Source organism: Phoxinus phoxinus, assembly GCF_949152265.1.
Source record: "Phoxinus phoxinus genome assembly, chromosome: 8".
Taxonomy (NCBI): domain Eukaryota; kingdom Metazoa; phylum Chordata; class Actinopteri; order Cypriniformes; family Leuciscidae; genus Phoxinus; species Phoxinus phoxinus.
Genome location: NC_136883.1, coordinates 26,015,524 through 26,037,246, shown reverse-complemented (window position 1 = coordinate 26,037,246; position 21,723 = coordinate 26,015,524).

Sequence of the window (21,723 nt, the reverse complement as noted above, 5' to 3'; positions counted from 1 at the left end):
AAATCTTCCTCTATCCATTTGAATTCAATGTATATGAGGAAAATACAGAAAAACAGTAATATTGTGGAAAAGTAAAACAAAAAAAAACTGTTTTCTATTTTTATATTTTTTTAAATGTCATTTATTCCTGTGATGGCGAAGCTAAATTTTCAGTCTTCAGTGCCACATGATGCTTCAGAAATCATTCTTGAGCTTATTTGGTGCTCAATAAATATTTATTATTATTAATATTAATGTTGAAAACTGTTTTTGCTACTCTTTGTGGAAACCATGAAACATTACAATTCAAAAATGAAAAATGTAATGAATGAATAAATAAATATATTATACATCGTATATATTATAAACAGCATTTATCTGAAATAGAAACCTTTTGTAACATTATACGCCACCGTTCAAAAGTTTGGGGTGACTAAGATTTTTTTTTTTTTTTTAAGAAATGAAAGAAATTAATACTTTTATTCAGCAGGGATCCATTAAATTGATCAAAAGTGACAGTAAAGACAAACGATTTCTATTTCAGATAAATTCTGTTCTTTTGAACTTTGTATTCATCAAAGAATCATGTTTTCAACATTAATAGTAATAAATGTTTCTTGAGCAGTATATTAGAAAAATTTGAAATACCATCATGTTAGAAAAGTTTGTGTCTTGTCATGTGACACTGATGTCATGCAGGTATGAACATTCCGCTTTAATAACGCAGGAATAAAATGCATTAAAAAAAATATACTAATAGAAAACAGTTATTTTAAATTGTAAAGATATTTCACAGTTTTTGCTGTGTTTTTCTATTTTGATATATATATATTCCTAATAATTCATATCAGACCCATTTTCTGAGTGCTGTATTTCAGAAGTAGACCTCAATATCTTAGTTGTAAAGTTTTACGGATTTTTCTATGTTTTATTTGCAACATAAGTCTGTGTAACACATATGTCACCCCCTCACACATTCTCACACATTATACACACATTCCAGTGACTTACTGGGAGTTATGGCTACACAATATTTCAGAATCTGAGAAGACCTCTATTTTTGGCCGGAAGACTATACTGGTTTCTGGTTTATGTTGAACACTTGTTAAAGTTGCTAAGATTCAGATTTTTCCCAGACCCTTTCAGAAGGTGTTTGATTACAGTGTAACTGCACGGGACAGTTTGATTTCGTACGTGCAAACAGAACTCATCTCACTGGAATGTATCACCACATGTGTTTTCCTGAGCTTTAGTGAATCTGACCTGTTTAGTCCTACAGAAGAAAATCCATAGAAAGTGCACAGCTTGGATCCAGGTGAGTCTGGTTCTGCTCGTCCACTTGCCAATGAAAAAGAGTGAGCAGGGTTGCCAGATCTGCTCATTTGAACAAAGAAGTTCAAAGACTTAAAAACACGCAGCAGAAACTAAGACAGACTTTCATTACAATCTTGTTTACTGCAAAGAATAAAGTGTCAGCAGAAATAACTGCATTTAAAGTGCATCTTTTCCTAAATGAACAGCAACAATATGGTCAATACAATTAAACACAATTTTGACTTTGAACTTTGAACAATTGGAAATATTCTGTCATTATTTCACCTCGTGCCATACCAAACAGCTCTAAAATGGACAAAATAGCACAATAACAGAATGAAAGTTGTCCATAAGAGGTGTGTGCAATATTCCAAATCTTCTGTAGCCATATGATAGGCTATTTCGAGTTATTAATTTGATTAAAATCATCTTCTTAGCTGTAATTCTCAAATCTCTTTTGCACTTGCCATGCTAACATGTTTTGTATTATTGGTGGGAAAAGCTATTTGACATTAGGTAGTAACACAAATGTTTTTCCATGTGATCAAAAGTAGCCCAATGGGCATAAAACTGAGAGTGAGTGTTAAGTAATCAAGCTAACGCTTCCCACATTTTGTCTTTTGCATGTTTCACGTTTCTTCTTCCTAATATGGCACTAAAATCGTAGATTTACTGTCTATATATATGCCTTGCCAAGACCCAGCATGTATTTTCCCTCTTAAGATTCCCCAACCTTTTTGTTTTCCGAGTGTTTATGAGGTATGGAAAACCGTATACAGCGGTGGGGGACAAACATCTGTTGCAGTCGAACATCCCACTGGAGACATTTAATTTTGCAATGAATGGAGGGGGTTGGCAGAAAATTATAGCTTCTTATGGAGACAGGGACAAAATACCAATTTCCAATTTCGACCCAAACCACAAGCTGACAAGAAAAATACAGCAAAACTCTGTGAATTTATAACTTGTAATGAGAGAGCTGCAGTTAGGTATATAGATAGAGTATGGGATTAATGGAAGCATTAGTATTGGCTTTGAGTTACACACATTGCATATATCATACAAGGTCAATGAGGTTTGCATATCAACGCTCATCGTGTGCGTGAAATGTTGCCCTGTCTGTCTCCACTCTCTCCTTTTCTCTCTCTACCCAGCCAGCACAGCAGCTGTTTGTTCTGTGATGCCATCTGGACTTTGTCAAGGTGGAACGATAGAGAAACCGATAGAAAGACAAGGGCCAGAAAACAGAAAGCCAAGCAAGCTATCAAACTGTGCATGCCCGTATATTTATAGTAAACAAAGTGTTCAGAAAGATTAATGATCTGTGATGTTAGATTGTGACAATATTCACACAATGCCTAAGAAAGAAGGTTAGTATTGTTCGGCCTACAATACTGGAAAATACACAGGCAGCACATACTAAATGAGTAAATGGCTTGTATTTTTTTTATTTTAAATGGGCTAAAAGCCTCCTGGGGCAAAAGACTATTTCGATTATCTCCCAAAACACTATAAACCAACCAAAACCACCATAGAACTTTCCCAAACAGCTGTTTTTTGTTGTACACTGTGAAATGGCCCTGATTAATGAGGTCAAGATGTCAATGTCAAAAAAATTATAAAATAATATTATGAATAATTAACATGATTGTTAGAAACAAATTCAAACAATATTAAATGTTACAAATAAAATAAATATTGTATGCTTGTGTTCTCATGCGAGGTCTTAATGGAAAGCAGTTTTATTTTACTACACGCTGTTTTATGCAAGAGATTATACCAGCGGGGCGGTTGACATTTCAAGATTGCACTGCTGCTGGCTTTTACAAATGTTTTAGACAAAGGCTTTTTCCCTCTAGCTGTCGAAAAGCTCTACCACTGGAGACGGCGACAACTGTAATTACAGTCACATGAAAGTCCATTATGTAATGTTCGGTTCCATATTGTTAACTGCATGAGAAATATATTGCGGATTTTTTTTAACTTCCCTTAGAGCTCTGTCACACTTTCAGCATGACATGAAAACATACATTTGGACACAGCAAATCTAAATTATGATAAAATAATAAATGTACAGTTTTGCAATTTTTATTTGTCACCATCATATTTACCGTTCAAAGCCTCCTCTCAAGACCATTTGCAGATTTGTAAATGTCTAACAGTTTCTTTCAAGATCGGTTTACAACTTAATGAATTTGCACATAAATTTACTTTTTGGATGTTCTAACAGCATGACAGCGTCAACAGATCATAATAGCATGTCAAAACAATGCTGGATTCCCCTCTGTAACTGCGTTAATATAAAACAGAATACATTCAATGACTGAATGAAAAAAAAAGAAGATTAAAAGCAGGCTTATGACAATAAAGTGAGTATGTTAGAGAACTGCCAATGAATGAAACAAGAAAACATATAAAAAGATCTGATTGCATATCTTAAGAAACAGCACAACCGAGCAGTGCTACTTTGCAAGAGACTACTGGCTGGTGAGTTATTCATTTTTAAAATGATTGATAAGAGAACCTTTGCTTCAGTCTGGAATACTGACTGTGACAGCGGAAGAGAGTGGAAATCTGGAGTGGATTATTCTTAAACCAAATAACGGATAAAAAACATGAATATGTTCATAAAAGTAAAAGAGGTTCAAAAATATTAACACATTGATGTGTCAATAACAGCATGTGCAAGTGAGATCTTGAGGGTGAAGAGGATAGTAACATGATACAAGAGAAACTACAAAGGAAGTTAAGGAACTTAATAATTTTCAGAAATAAAACAATTTGTTCAAAAACACATCTTATCTACAATTGAAGGCTGCATTCTATTGACATAATAGAAAAAACATGCTTTCATCTCCTATATATATATTTTTTTGTTTTTGTCTTTGTCTTGCATTTCATAATGAAATTGGATGAGGTCAGTGCCGATTCATGTGGCAGTTTAAAAAACTCTCACCAAATGATTCAGAAACAAATTCTAATGAGCATATGCTCAAGATACATTTCTGAGAGAATTGAGATGATGACCCACAACACATAAACAAGGGTTCTGAAAAATCTCACTATACAAGAACATGATATTATGAGCATAACGTTGAAAATATTTCTAGAGGTATGTAATGTCATTGTCCACACAGCACATTTACAGGCACCATAGCTTAAATGTCTGTATTCAAGTCAACTTGGCATTGATTTTCAGTCATTAACCTCCAAAAGGCGGATTTTTATATTTGTAACAAAGAGCACACGACTTTAGCCATTTGTACAGTACACCTCACATCTGTCCAAGATTCGACACTGCTGAATAAAATCCACTCTGCAACCTGTACTAACAATAAACTCCTGTCTTACCATTTGAACTATCCAGACTGAATGAGACACAGACTGCCTATCCTAACCGCTGAGACCTTGCAAAAAGGGCAGGCCCAAAGGACATACAGTATATTCTCCTGTGGAATTAACTATATTTATATCCTCCTAGGGTAACATTCACATTTCCCATTACTTTTCTCCACCACACTGACTAGAAACATGTTGGCGGAATTTTCCACATTCTTGTTAGCATCCCAGTTTCTTTGGTCAAAACCCACAGATATTCTCATTTTGCCAGAATGTTGTCTAGTCCTGTTTGAGCTTTGTCCATATTTCTTTTTTCGCTCTTAAATTAAATGACTGTTTCTTGCCCTTAAAGAGACTGCGGTTTGAGTCTATGTATTCGTCACGTTTGGTTTACCAAATTAAATCCTTTGTGATGTTGTGTATATTGAGATGACACTATGGTGATTTATTGAGAAGAAGCGTCGTGTAGTCGCCAGGAAAAGCAGCCAAATGAAGGGGACCATGCTTGGGTGGGTTCCATAATTGAAAACAGACGTCTCAGTGGCATGCTGGAGAGTTAAAAATGCTCTTTTTTAAAGCAATTTTGTTTCTAGTCTTTTGTCCAGACAGTTTGGAATGGCTTCAGGCAAGATTTACAGTAGCATCCAGAGTGCTGTCACTAAAATGCAGGTTTGAAAACCTCAAAAAAACAAAAAAACTAAAAAAACTTCAGGAGGTTGATACCTAGTTAAGATTCATATTACAAAACTGAGATCTTCTTTAATTAATTTATTTTCCACCACTCTCCATTGTCTACAGTGGCAAAACTAAACTTGTTTTTTCTTTTGTTTATGCATTTTAAAATATACAAAATATATTAGGAAACAACACTAATAATAGGTATAATAAGTATATCTAAAGTGTATTTGTTATGTACATGTAGGTATGTTTTAAATTGAAACTTTTAATATAACTTTTGCATTGAAAATTGGCCAAAAAGCTCACAAGATTAAATTTTCCAGAGGCCACAATAAAGTGAAAAAGTGCAAAAAAAATTCAAGGTGCGCAAAACGTTTTCGGGTTCAACCCTTCATCAGTGCCATGTGTTTCCGAGCATACACCTGCAGTCTCTTATTATTACCGTAATCAATGTAATATACCGGAATCTGACTTCATCACATACAAAAATATTTACATTAATACTCGACATAATTATACATACACATCACAACAACTATCCTTCATATTCAAAGCTGTGAAATTTCTAATTATGAAATTAAATTATATTCTGAAATATTCTATTCTGAAAGGTAAAAATTAATATTTTCAAAAATGTATTTTTACTAACATATTTTTGTAAATCTATATATATTATTATTGATTGATTGATTGATTTAGTTTTTGCTGTATGAATTATCTTAAAGGGAAAAGTCAGAAAGTTCGTTCATCTTCTAAATCTGAGAGATTTCTGTCCCTCAATATAGACAGCTACGCAACTGAAATTTTGACGTTTCAAAAAGTTCATAAAGAGATCTTAAAACTAATCCATATGAATTAAACGGTTTTAGCCCAAATTTTCTGAAGAGACTTGATCGCTTTATATGATGAACAGATTTAATTGAGTCTTTTATTCGCATGTAAACATTGTTCAGCAAACATAAGTAGCTCAACCGAACCTGCTTGACGCGCGAGAACAAACCTCTTGTGGAAGCTCAAACTTGCTGTGTAACACATGACATGAAGGAGAAAACCTCATTGGTTCTCGCATGCGTCAAGCGAACATGCTTGAACTTCCGTTTACCGCAACTGATGTATGAGTTGACGAATGCTATGTGAATAAAAGCCTAAATTAAATCTGTTCATAATGCGATCATGTCTCTTAAAAAAACGCTCAATTCATATGTACTAGTTTTACAATCTCTTTATGAACTTTTTAAAGCGTCAAAGTAGTTACATAGACTGTCAATGGAAGGACAGAAATCTCTCAGATGTCATTAAGAAAATCTTAATTTGTGTTCTGAAGATGAACAAAAGACTTACGGGTTTGGAACGACATGAAGAGGGTGAGTAAATGATGACAGAATTTGTATTATTGGGTGAACTGACCCTTTAACATTTAGACAAAATACTCTGACTTCATGAAAAGTCAAGAACCAGGCCCAGGTGTTAAGAGTTAACTCCTAGAACTTATATCACAAGCACATTTTGTTCTATGGCCCGACTGCCCACTGTGAAACTCCTCTGCCAGGATAGATACATCTGGCAGCAAAAACTGCATTGGATTAAAAGTTCAAAAGACTCTCAGGCCTTATCCAGCTGCCTTTGCGGCCTTGTACGGAGAGTAAGCACAGTCAAAACACATTGTTTCCATGATAAGGTAACTGACAGCAAGGTCAGAGCATGATAAATCTTGGCTGAGAAAACCTGCCGTAAACCTTTTGACTTGGCCTACTATGTTGCCCTATCTGCTTCATAGTATCTGGTTCTAATGTGGTGCGGTCACAGCTCTAAAGCACATGACATTGAACGAAGTTGAACAAGAGGTTAGCTTTGATAAATATAAAAATGATGTTCACGCTACTGAATGAATGCTTTATTTTCAACCATGATGAAACTGGTGACACTGAATTTCACCCTTAAAGCGACAGATCATTCTGAGGCCAAGACAGATTTTTTTTTTAGCCTTTTCTATGATGATTTTTTATTATTATTATTTAACAACTACAACATCAACAATAATGATATTGTTATTATAATAATAATATAATAGTGAATAAAACTTAAAACTTACACATAGCCAACATTCACCTCTCACTGCATATTATTGCAGGACCTCTCCCTAAATATCATTATGCACATAAATATGCAAATAATGGTGTGTAAACCTCATAGGAATAATAAACTGGTCTGAAAATAACTGTTATCACCGAGCAAAGCCTTAAATCAGTTAACAGAATCAAATAGGAAGTTTTTCCTCATTTTATTGGACTTTTATAGGGCTGTAAACAATTTTACGTTTGAGTTTAAAATATGTGTTGCAACGTGAAAGCCCTCTGGATTCCATATTTATGAAAGAAAATGTGTTTGGATTCTGTGGTAACCAGGAAGCTTGCGTATTTTTCTTTCATTTATTTATTTACTTATAGAAATAAAAGAAGTTTGCAAAGGAACCATTTTCCTTAGGGCTTTGACATAATTTCCAGGAGTCAAGTTCTTTCCAGAAAGCTTCATGCGTATAAAAAGCAACATTCCCAGGACAATTTAAAGCACACTTCATTTAAAAACATAACCGCATAACAAAAAACAACGCAAAATATATAGAAGGTAGCAAACAAATCATTGTGATAAAACTAAAGATAAAAAACACACAGATATTGTAGGGGATTCAAATAGAACACATTGTGGTTAGGTTTGGTCAGTCGCTGTGGCCACACTTGGTTAATAAAATACATATTTACCTTATGATACCATTATTATTAGCCAGGACCAGTCAGTGTGCCTGGTACAGGTTAGTTGGTCATGTAGGACTACTTCCAGGTCATTTAGCATCTGAAGATAAACATGTGACCTTTCACAGAGATGGAAAAAGTGATCCGGGCAGATTGTGGCCAAAAGGACGAGAAGTCTTATTGGAGCTGAGCACGAAGCGATGAGCTGCCATCTAAATGTCAGAGCATCCGTGATCTTAAAGGTTGAAGAAGTTATGAGTTTTGAGATGTAAGGTTGAGGGATACAATCATGCATTTACTAATAAAACCGAGAGTGGGGTTTTCTACTCCATATGGATGCGGTATAACTCCATTCATTAATCACCTTATTGGTATGGCCACAGTATAAGGCTTTTATTTGCGTTCAATCTTGTGTGCGCAATGTCAGAGTTAAATGAATGGGACTTGATTGCATCTGGTGCGTCCAGCGGCTTTATGGTCACGGTGGCCTTATGAGATCAATGGTGTAGCCAGCATGTTATGGGGTTTGAGGTGGACCATAAATGTGGCTGAAGCTTCCTCTTTCCCCGTTTCTTCCTTAATTGAGACAGCTGGATTAAATTATGCTTTTGAGAAGCAGAACTTTCTCAGCTGCCCCGAGTTTTCGATTGCAACCTCATCATGTGAAGTTCAGTACACAACATATACAGTAATGAACTTTCCGGACAAACAGGTACTGCACAATGATTGATCTATATGGTTCAAAACACATTGTAAAGGCATATATTGTTTTGGTTTTTCTTTTGTCCCAAGATAATATAGTAATTCATTATTAGTTTGCATGCATAACTGGATGTTAAGTGGGTGTATTTTAAAAGCCACAGTTTGAAAAATCTGGCAAGGTTCTGTTTCCAGTCTGCAGTATGTCAGGGAGAGCTTGACAAATGGCCCCATTTCATTAATTATCCTTTCATAATCCCAGAGTTTCCCCATAATCTTATCCTGTATTCATCCCAAAAAGGACGGCTTTCTTTTAGTTGGCATGGTGGGCGCACAGCTGCTCTGAATGGAATGGCCACCAAAGAGCAATTACCATGAAAAAAAAAAAGGCTCACAACCATTTTCCCATCAGTCCGTGCTGCTCAGACATCAAACAGCGCCATTAAGGTCCTTGTGAAAGTGAAGATTCATGTGCCGTTTAAAACCCGGTGAGTAATAAGTCTGCTGTTTCTTTCTGTGAAAAGTTTTCTCTGGCCCTAAGGGGTACCTCTGACAGGATATCCTGGGAGCAGGGCTCCAGAAATAGCCCACGGTTCCCCTCTCCGAAAATGAGTAGTTTTAACAGCACAAGTCATTAGGATGAATAATGAGGCAGATATGACAGCACTGGTGGTTTGACTTACCTACGCTTATTTGCCCATGGTTTCTCACTGTGCGTTTACACTGCACGGTCTGCTCTGTGAACCGCTCAACTTCAAACCCATATGTTCTGTTGTCTAAAGTAGCAGGTCTATACTTATTATCATCTTCTGATGTTAAATTAATCCTCGTTGGGACAATGACAGGTTTCCATAAAGTAAAATTAAATAAATTAATCATTTAAAAGTTTGGGGGTCTGTAAAATCGTTTGAAATTGTTTTCGAAAGAAGTCTCTTATGCCAACTCACTAAGGCTGTGTATATTTGATTAAAAAATACAGTAAAATATTTATATATAACATATATATACAGTAATATTCTAAAATATGATTGAAAAAAAAAAAGTTTCTATTTGAATATATTTTAAAATGTAATTTATTCCTGTGATGGCAAAGCAGCATTTTCAATAGCCATTACTACAGTCTTCAGTTATTATAAACAGTTGTTCTGCTTAATTTAATTTTGATAAAAACATTTTTTTCAGGATTCTTTGATGCACAGAAAGTTCAAAATAACAGCATTTATTTGAAATTGATTTTTAATGTAAAAGTATTTACTGTCACTTCTGATTAATATAATGCAATTTGAATATTTAGTTTTTAGCTCATTTAATCAACTTTAAAAGCTTCACTAGAACTAGTACATTTCACATTTACTGGATATGCTCACATTAAAAGTCTCTAAAATGTATTTTAATATTGGGACATAGATTTTCATGTTCCTAAAGCATATTTTTACATATAATTTGAATTGTGAATTTGAACTTTAATTCAAATTTAATGCCGATTAATCAAGAGGTTTTAAATATATTTTGGTGAGAAAAACTTTTATATATTTATATTTATATATATATATTATGTTTTATTAGTCCTAAGATACATTCATTTATAAATGTAGATAAAATAGAGCTTTTTATAAAACATATTTCCCCAGGCTGAACTTAATGGAGCACTACAACATGATCTAACCTCATTCCCACAAGTCTTTCCAGCTTTGGCTACGCCACTCTTCGATGCCATACATGCAAAAGTGCATTTCCTTTAGACTATTGCCACAGCTGTTACCGATTTCCTCCCTGTGGATTCTGCCAGCACAGTATCAGTCCCTCTGCCTGGCACGTTTGGAACTGGATTGGCTAGAAAGGTAATACAGTGGAGAAAGCAACGGTTTAGCCAAATCAAACACCTTGTGAGGTAACAGAAAAACGGATTTTCGGAGAACCGCTGATTTACACACAAGACGCCAGCTGTGAAAGAAAGCGTGCAGAAAATGTATTATAGGACAAATTTGCAGTCTTTTAAACTTGCACACAGCTAGGGGTGAATATTAAAGTTCTCCAGCAAAACGCCCCAATGCAATCCCGCTGCTTTATTTGACTGTATTGTTTCACCAACTCGTTGAGTAAACTGTATGCTGTTATCTGCACAACCTCTGGGTTTGCAAGTTCTGAATAGCTCATTAATCATTTAGATGAATCTATTATACCCACTTTGATGGAACATGCTGGGGAGACGTCTGTAAGCTGACGGACGTTTGAGGTCTCATGACTCCACGGTGAGGTTTGTGGCTGAACAGAGTCCTCACACTGGTTCTTTGATGAGTGGCGTGTTGTTGAGATCGGTGTCATTGCAGGCCCGCTGCGCCCCTGTACGAGACAGATGGCACTAATGCGGTTAACATCTGTGTGTGCCCAGTCCTGCTGTTGATCAGGGGGGCTTTGAGAGATGCCGTTGTCCACAGTAGGTTTTTATTGCTGTGCTTGAACGTCTGTGAAGGCCATCAGGACTTTCTGTGGTATTAAGATGATTTTAATTACATAGAAAAGTGGGTGGGCTGACTTTAAGGACGGGCCATAATGCTACTCTGGTTTTCTACACCAGAATCTGGGAATGCACAGTCAAGCAAAGACTCTCTTAAACCATGCATACTACAAGTGTAAACAAGGCTAGTACCGTTTCCAAAAAATATAATTCTGTGGTATCATAAAAATAAAACGTAAGGCCTGAACATTTTATTAGTTTTGCTTGCTATTTGAACAAACCCCTAACGTGATGTAATAAATAGAAAAGAGGTGGGCTGTTACTTTTCTAAGCGGTCAGACATTATTTTGTCTGGCAGAAAAAAAAGGGGGACTTGAGTCATATCTAGAGACTAGAACATCTTACAGTAGATACTTTGTGTTGGGCTCTTTTTACTTGAACCAGTAAGCAACACTTGTCACTGCATAGCAATTCCCTAGCAACCACCACAAATACCCCAGCAACCGCATAGCATGCCCTGGTTATCAAAAATTCAAGCAACTGCAAAAAAAAAAAATATATATAAAAATATGCGAAATATATTTGCATTCCAGTTAAATATCTAAACATATTTTAAACAAGATAAATATGGATACATATACATGCAATAAGTACATAAATAAACCTAAATTTAGTCGGATACAACTTGACCATTGAGTTAAAACCAAAATTCAAGATATAAACATATTTTTAGTTTCAGCCATCTCATCTGTAAAACAAAACAAAATATTAGGATGACGTTTTGCAGTGCAGTTGAAATGAGGATATATATTAGCATTTGTATGTTCTGGAGCCTTTTTTTTTGCACAGTATTATATATTTTGCTCACAGCGTTGGTCTTTCGCCTACAATGATTTCATAGTCTTCCATGTATCCATAAAAGCCACTTGGCTGCATTTGTTACCTCAGATATTTTAAGTTTCCATATAGGATTGAATCGATCCCTCTTTGTCTGGTTTCTCTGGATTGCTGGTCTTTGTTAAATGAAAAGATGACTGACAGCCCTGTCTTCACAAGTAGCTGGATGAAACCCACTCTTAAAGATCTTAAAACAATAAGCCACCAGGGGCTGAATGTGCAGCCAATGGAGACTGTTGGAAAACAACTTAAGTGCTACGAATGAAGCCTGAGACACGTTGCCTTCTCATCACAATAGCTGAAGAAAAGAACAGGCATGTTAACTAATGTTCCAACTGTCAATCAGCCTCGAGGAATGGCCTATGTATGTTTTATGTCAGCTTCGTTCAAATTATATTTTTTGCACAACGATATGCACACTTTGCTTACATCATGTTATTTTCAGTAGCACCATGCAACTCAGGAATCTTATGCAGTCTTTACCATCTGGAATTGGATATCCTGTACCTCCCAAATTGACACAATGCACATACTGGTTCTACCATCATACTGATGCTATGTTGTCTTCATGCCCATGGGCAATAATGGGCAATGGTTTAGCATTCTTAATGGTCTTTCCAAAGAAATGTCACCAGTAGTAGTGAAAGGAAGGTTATCTCCATCCAGCTGGCTAATAACGAAACTGATTTAGGCCATGCAACAAGAAAACTCAACAAGCCCCCAAGGAACCATAACTCCATAAATGAGTTGATGTACTGAACTTGAAAGGCTTTTTACAACTCAACATTATTTTGCCTCCAAGTTTAGATGAGCAGAAAATGATGTGTGTTTGCATGCCATAAACCAAGACCTTTTAATAAGGCACTGAGTTGTTTATTGCAATAAGAGAATAAGAAAGACCACAAACTCATTTGATGTGGATTTAATATGGTTTGGATCTGAAAGTCTAAGTTTCCCTAAAAATACTGTAACATTAATTACACTGTACACAAACATTCAGTCAGACATTTTTCCTATCGTCATTCCCGTCACAGTCAATGTCTAATTTTATGGTGCAAAACTCCTGGCGTTCCTTTTAAATACGGCACAGAAATCATTTAGCTGAGTTATTCATGACCCCTGACCTGTCCGGTGAGAGGAGATGGCACTGAGGCATGCTAAAAACAGGATGTGAGCATATGAAGGAAATGAGGTGTGCTGGTTGCTCAAAAGCGAATGGATGTAATGGATTTACAGGATGTGATATTCCGTTGGTCAAGTGCTTGACCAATATGAAGCTCTCTGGTGACACTTCACACAAAATGCAATGAACACATCCTCTTGTGATGAGAAAAAGGTGGTTTATTCTAACCAATAAGATTGTTCTATAAAACATAGCCTACATAAACCAAATAGATTTGAACTGCTGAAGGAATGTTTAACCCTCTGGTGTTATTTTGGTCATTAAAACAAATATATATTGAATGATGAAGAAAATTATGAATTTTTAAAAATCGCTACTTCATCGAAATTGTATATGAAACTCGGTGAATTTTGAGGCAGTCGCTATGTGACCACAAAAATCAACATGTCAAAAAAAAAAACCCCATCTAAACCTTGACAAAAACATTCTTTGAGAAATATATCCAAATCCACAACCTCATAAAAGTATTTTTTTTATGTCTAAAAACAACTATAGAATTTACAAGTCTCTTTATGCTATATGGTTACACCACGACATTATATATTTTTATTTTTTTACTCCCACCAGATGACACTAATCTGCATTCAAAACTAGATTTTAAAGGCCTTGTCTTTGTTTTAACATGAAATACAGCTTTAATTAACAAATCATTTTAAAATGAGAAAAAATATATATTTTCAATGGGAAAAATGTATCATAATTATTGCATAAATATTAATTATTAACACAAAATGATATATAAAAAAACATAATTGAACAAAAAATATATTACGTTGATTTTACTGAAAATAAAAAAGTTACATTACAGGTGTGCGGTCACTTTTGCCTGCCAACAACACAAGTGTGACAATAGATAAACAATCTATAAACAATAGAGAGTTAAAGGAATAGTTCACCCCAAAAAAAATTAGTCCTAAAATGTAGGCCTACTCACTCTCATTGCGTTTTCAAACAGGTTGAAGGTTATTAAGTGGTGGCTATTTTTATTTTTGTGCAAACTATCCCTTTAAACACTATATTGGGCATCAAAGTACAGGACATAAAAAAGGACATAAAAAAAAAATCACAGTATCTCTTTGTTTTCTTCATGTGATAAAGCCCAACCTTGTACAAAGACTTAAGTGCAGAGTTATACTTTTTTGAGCCAGAAAGAGGCCACTGGCGTGCTTTACAGTTTCCTCATCAGTCTCTGTCATTCTTTTCATCTTCTCCCAATACTTGGGCTCTATGACCTTACAGACTCACAGGATGCAGATAAACACAGATGTGCGTGAAAGGACCGCGTCTCTTCTTGTTTTATTGTCAAAGTAGCATGCCATCTTTCAGACTGAAATAACCTCTGCCAAAAGAGACCAAGATAACAGATGTTTTTATATTTCTTTAAAATAGAACACACTTAAAGAAAAAATAGAACACGCCTTCCCACAAAAAAGTTAAATATTGTGGCCCCAAAATGTATTTGGATATTTAAATCACACTTAAAATATTCTTAAAATATTAATAAACATTTGTTGTGCAAATGATTTTGTAAGCATAATGCATAGTTGTGCTTGGATACAATATCTATTATTTACAAAAAATTAGTTTGTTTTGATATTCTGTTGTCTGAAATTGTGATACATTTACCATTGTTCAGCAAATTATCACAGGCAAAATCCAGTCATTTCAATAGGAATCACTCAATCTTTTGCGCGAAGGTGAAGGATTTCCCTACGCAGATTTCATAACTGGTTATGACATGAATTCTCCAACAGATTGACCAACAGAATGCTGCTTTGTTGTGCTTCACACATTACTACACTATTGACAATAGACCTCAATGGGACCTCGCTTAATGCAGTGACATTCATTCATTTCAAAATGTGGTTTAAATGCTGGTGTAGGTTGCTGAATTTTATTGTTTATTCAACAATTTTAGCACCAAATATATATTTTCAGGTTCATGTTAGGATAAGACCAATGTGCGCTCAGGCAGATAAGACACACCTGAAGCTCTGGCAATGTCTCAAAAACATATTCTAGAAAATGTGGCCATTTTAACATCCCCAGGTGTGCAAAGACCATTACAGAACAGAAATGCAACACAGCTCTGAGCTGCCATCTGAGGCCACTGATACAGAAATATTTTTTTTTTAGCTTTGGGAATACTAGAAATATTTAAAGACAGGTGCGCCAACCCTTTTAACTCACAAAAACTGGCGTAATTACAGACCTCAGTGTACTTTAATTATTCCTCAAATCCCAGAAGCACCATTTTCATTAAAATGCTAATTTGTACAAACAAATTAAAGACTGATGTAGTGCCGAGTAAAACGTTACGTGCACTGGCAATACAGTTAAGTCTTACCCACTTACCACTGTATGCTGTGCAATTTCATAGCTTGCAGTAAAAACAACACAAATTTAATGAAATACAGATTTAAAGCACATGGGAAAGGGTGTAGTGTTAAGCAACAAAGGAGCTTGGGGAGGAATTTTACTTTTTCAGACAGACACACACACACACACACACACACACACACACACACACACACACACACACACACACACACACACACACACACACACACACACACACACACACACACACACACACACACACACACACACACACACACACACACACACACACACACACACACACACACACACACACACACACACACACACACACACACACACACACACACACACACACACACACACACACACACACACACACACACACACACACACACACACACACACACACACACACACACACACACACACACACACACACACACACACACACACACACACACACACACACACACACACACACACACACACACACACACACACACACACACACACACACACACACACACACACACACACACACACACACACACACACACACACACACACACACACACACACACACACACACACACACACACACACACACACACACACACACACACACACACACACACACACACACACACACACACACACACACACACACACACACACACACACACACACACACACACACACACACACACACACACACACACACACACACACACACACACACACACACACACACACACACACACACACACACACACACACACACACACACACACACACACACACACACACACACACACACACACACACACACACACACACACACACACACACACACACACACACACACACACACACACACACACACACACACACACACACACACACACACACACACACACACACACACACACACACACACACACACACACACACACACACACACACACACACACACACACACACACACACACACACACACACACACACACACACACACACACACACACACACACACACACACACACACACACACACACACACACACACACACACACACACACACACACACACACACACACACACACACACACACACACACACACACACACACACACACACACACACACACACACACACACACACACACACACACACACACACACACACACACACACACACACACACACACACACACACACACACACACACACACACACACACACACACACACACACACACACACACACACACACACACACACACACACACACACACACACACACACACACACACACACACACACACACACACACACACACACACACACACACACACACACACACACACACACACACACACACACACACACACACACACACACACACACACACACACACACACACACACACACACACACACACACACACACACACACACACACACACACACACACACACACACACACACACACACACACACACACACACACACACACACACACACACACACACACACACACACACACACACACACACACACACACACACACACACACACACACACACACACACACACACACACACACACACACACACACACACACACACACACACACACACACACACACACACACACACACACACACACACACACACACACACACACACACACACACACACACACACACACACACACACACACACACACACACACACACACACACACACACACACACACACACACACACACAATTATTCATAATTGAACATGATGAATGTTGAATGGGCTGAAAATTATGTCATTAAATTTGGGGTATGAATTATGTCAACAGCCCATAGCAATGGATCCATAAAGCAGAGACGAACAAGTCAAAAAAACTCAACTTTTGTCAGCAAAAAAATACTCCACACGTAGCATTGTTAGTCTGATCTTCTGGCATCAGGGCAGCATTGGGGAATCTTTAAAGAAATGACTTTTAGAGGGTGAAAAAGCATGTTGCAATTGGAATTTGACATGCTGAGCTAATGCATTTAGTCCAGGGGCTAAATCAGGAAACACAAGCGCTGTACAGAATTAAATGGAAACTATCCTCTGTCGAGAGTCAGATCACTCTTAGTGGCTAGTGATGGAGCCAATGAAAACATGTATCTCTGTCTCAGCTTGACTGTGAGAGCACTGCTGTGGAAACCTGAGGAAACACAATAGTACTCTGAAATTCATTATATAGTGATCTGTCTCCATGGAATGGTGTGAAGTGCTTTGTGTTGCACAAAGGGATGTCAGTCAAACGCTTATAATACTTGCCGCAAACACAAAACATTATTATGGAGAATTAAACCAGTGCTTAAAGGGATAGTTCAACCAAAAATAAAAATTCTGTCATTTATTCACCTTCATGTCATTCTGTCGTTCTGCAGAACACACAAAAAATATGTTCAGAAGAGTGTTGGAACTGGTTTTGGCAACCCTGGAAATGCATGCATGTGCAATTTAAAGACCCCATGTGGGGAAAATCAAGTTTTTAATGTTGTTATTTCTATGTGGTGTTTTAATATGCTTTAAGACAAACTATGTGCAAATTCACAAGTCAACAGAATTCCTGAGTATTTTCTACGGTGGCCCAGTAGTGCACAACACAACAAAATTTAAAAAGCAAACATAAGTTCACAGCACAACGAAATTAAGCCACAACACAATCCACAACACAACGGAAATGAGCGTAACACAACGGAAAATGTACAACACAACGAAATAAAGCCGCAACACAAAGGAAATGCTCCCGACCACTAAAGGGTTCTCGGAGCGCGGTAAAGTTAATTTTCCTTGCCATTGTTCTATAGAGTCGGCAGTCTTAATATATCAATTAGTTTCAACAGTATGTAACCATTAGCCTGGGAAAACCCAGACCACTCTCAGTTGTAACTGAGTTAGGGTCTGGCAAAGCTCCATAGACAATTCATTTCCACAGGGGCGTCACCAACGGACATCGCTCAAATAGTTCTGGGCGCAATTGGATAGAACTAAAACCAATCAGAGCGACGGAGAAACATCTGAGACTCTCAGCAATTCTCTGTTTGTGTTTTTCAGGAAGATGTAGCAAAGGCTTCTGACGACTTTTGCCGTTTTTGTAAATGACAATTTTAAATCGCTTGAAACAGACGCGATAGCTGATTCGAACGAGTGATGTTCCACGGCGGCATCCATCTCTGTAATGTACAAAATCTGCGTCACCGTAGCTGCTCTGTCGTCATCGTGTAAAGCCCGCCCCAACATTTCTGATTGGTGCCGCGATTTCGACGGATTGGAAATGGGTTTCAATGGGCTCTTTGCCAGACCCACTTGCAGAGCAAATCTAAATTTGCCGGAAGTGGTCTGGGTTTTTCCAGGCTATGTAACCATTGTATATCGACATAAAATGTTACTTTAAAATCACCTACATGAATTAGCTGTGTCTTTATACTCGAGAATGCTTTGACACGCTACCACAGCGCATGATCCAAGGGAACGTCTGCCAATTCCACCAAGTGGTTAAAACATAATTTATTCTAATAGAATTTGATAAATAAAAATAAAAACCATTTGGTGAATATTATTGCAGAATTACAAAAAGGTATTAGCACAATTTCACCTGTAATAAGTCAGTCTGGTCACTAGGAACCTACCACAAGCGTTGGGACATGAAAAAAAAAAAAACTTTTGTTGAATTACAGTAGGCCTAATGTTCTTATAAAAAACTAATTGTGTACTGTGCATACAGGGAGCTATTGGCAAAAGTTCACCTGTTGTAAGTTAGTCGGGTTAATAGGAACCACAACCTTTGAAACATGATTGAAAAAAACTAAAAAACTTTTATTATATTACAGAAATTTCCTAAATAAATTATTGCAATAAAATACTATAAACACATAAAAGGAGGTATTGGAAAAAAGTCACCTGTATTAAGTCAGTCTACTACCAATCAAGCTTTGGATTTTGAACATGTCTGTTTTTGAATCTTAAAAGTCACACATTATTAGCTGTTTGATAACGTAGTCAAGCAAAAGGCTAATCAGATTAATTACCGCTATGTGTTTGACGTTGTAGAGAGCGATACATAAAACGCATTACCATTCTGATACATCGACTTGTATACGAGCCTGTATAATTCACTCTTCCACTTCTTCTGAATTGGATTCTGGTTCAAACATATATGGCTGAATTAAACCAGGATTTCCACTTGCCATTGTGCAGTGTTTACTACAGTAAAATTGATCCGACCAAGCGGATCTCTGAGCTGGTGTGAGTGAAGGGAGACAGGGCTAATTTGCAAATTATTCATGGATCCGCATATACCAAATGAAGCTATAGGGTGTAGAGTTACATTTAAACTATTTTAAGTTGTACATGAATACAATAATTTCACTGGAAATTGTGTTTAAATATGTCATTAAAATCATTAACTATACTTTAAAATTATATTACTTTATTTTTCAACACTTTCAAAGTGATGGTGCCAAAAACGCTTTCAGTTTTATATGAAACATGACCGTGAATCTGGCAACGTTTTATTACGTTAGTCGTACATATTGCGGCAGTCCGGAAATGAAATGTCCGGTGAGTGGCTCTAAAAGGTTAATGCTACCGCATTTGCTGAAACAACCTAACTATTTTAGCTTGCTTCAACACATTTTTTGAGTTATTTTATCATGACTAATGTTTCACAGGACTCGTACCAGAGTGATTCGCTTCACAGGTGCGATGCTGAACATTTTTGGAGTTTTGTGGTAGAGGTACGTATTTCCAGTGAACCTGTGTTGGGTTTTGACCATACTATGAAAATCAGTATAGGGTCCAAAACATTGACTTTCATTGCATAGACAAAAAAACACTGAGACATTTTTTTTTGTGTTCCACAGAACAAAGTAAGTCATACATTGGCTGGAGTAAACATTTTGAACTAAGATTGCCATTGCTGTAATAAAATCTGACAAAAACTGGAACAAGTGGATTGGAAGTACAGCTGAATCTCATCTAAATTTAAGCTTGATACATGAAACGGGGCTGATGTTGTCACTTCGAGTTCCTGTCATATCTTATACATTTTTCATGGTCATTAAATCCTTCTAGGCAAGCACAAATGTACAGTGTGCCTTCAGCTCTGATGTTGCTCAGTGTTCCTCTGGTAGGCATCCTTTATCTTAATGGATGCTCGAAACTAGGAGCAAACAAACCGCTGTAGGACTGGATTTGCATAACTGGGTCATTAACTGTCAGCTGTTGTTCTCTCTTTGGGGAATAACTGTCAGTAGGCGGGCGAGCCTTCTTTTGCTGCCTTGCAAAGAGTGTGGGAAAAATAACTTAATTCTTAGTGAGGAAATAAGGCTTCTTTCTATTTCTGTTGTGATTGATAATGCATTAAGAGGGACGGGGCGTTGTTGTCACACAGGGAAGTTGTCACAATAACAAGGTATAACTTATCTCTGCAACTATAAAGTTTTGAGTCTTAAAGGGACAGTCCACCCCAGAGTTAACTAAAAGTACAACTATTTTCGATACTTGAAATAAAATAAATGTCAAATAATATACATTACTTAGTAGCCAACATTTATATATAGGCTATTATATATTTTAATTTAGTTTGATGTACTGTAATATCTGTAATATCAGGTTTGGAACAACACGAGCGTGAGTCTTTTTAGATCTGAACGTGTGACAACTTACCCCAGTAACTTTATATTCACTGGAGTAAAAAGTGTTTAGTCACCACTATGTTTTTAATAAGAATCACATTTTACAGCTTTATTAATGTCTTCGGGATACACACTGACTATAAACTAAACACAAGATCGCATTTCATTCAGGGAAATCAGAAGATTTCCTGTGTGCACTCATAATAAGGTTGCAATATTCTCCAAAGTTAACTAACTTAATTGCACTGAACCAAAAAGCTTTGATATTGTAGTCTTGACCTGAAATACCTTAACAGTTTGCCTCTGATGATTTTCATTCCAGCAAAAGCTGTTCCGCTAAACATTGACACACTGTAATAAATCAGAGTGATTTTGTTGTCAAAGCTGATGGCGAAC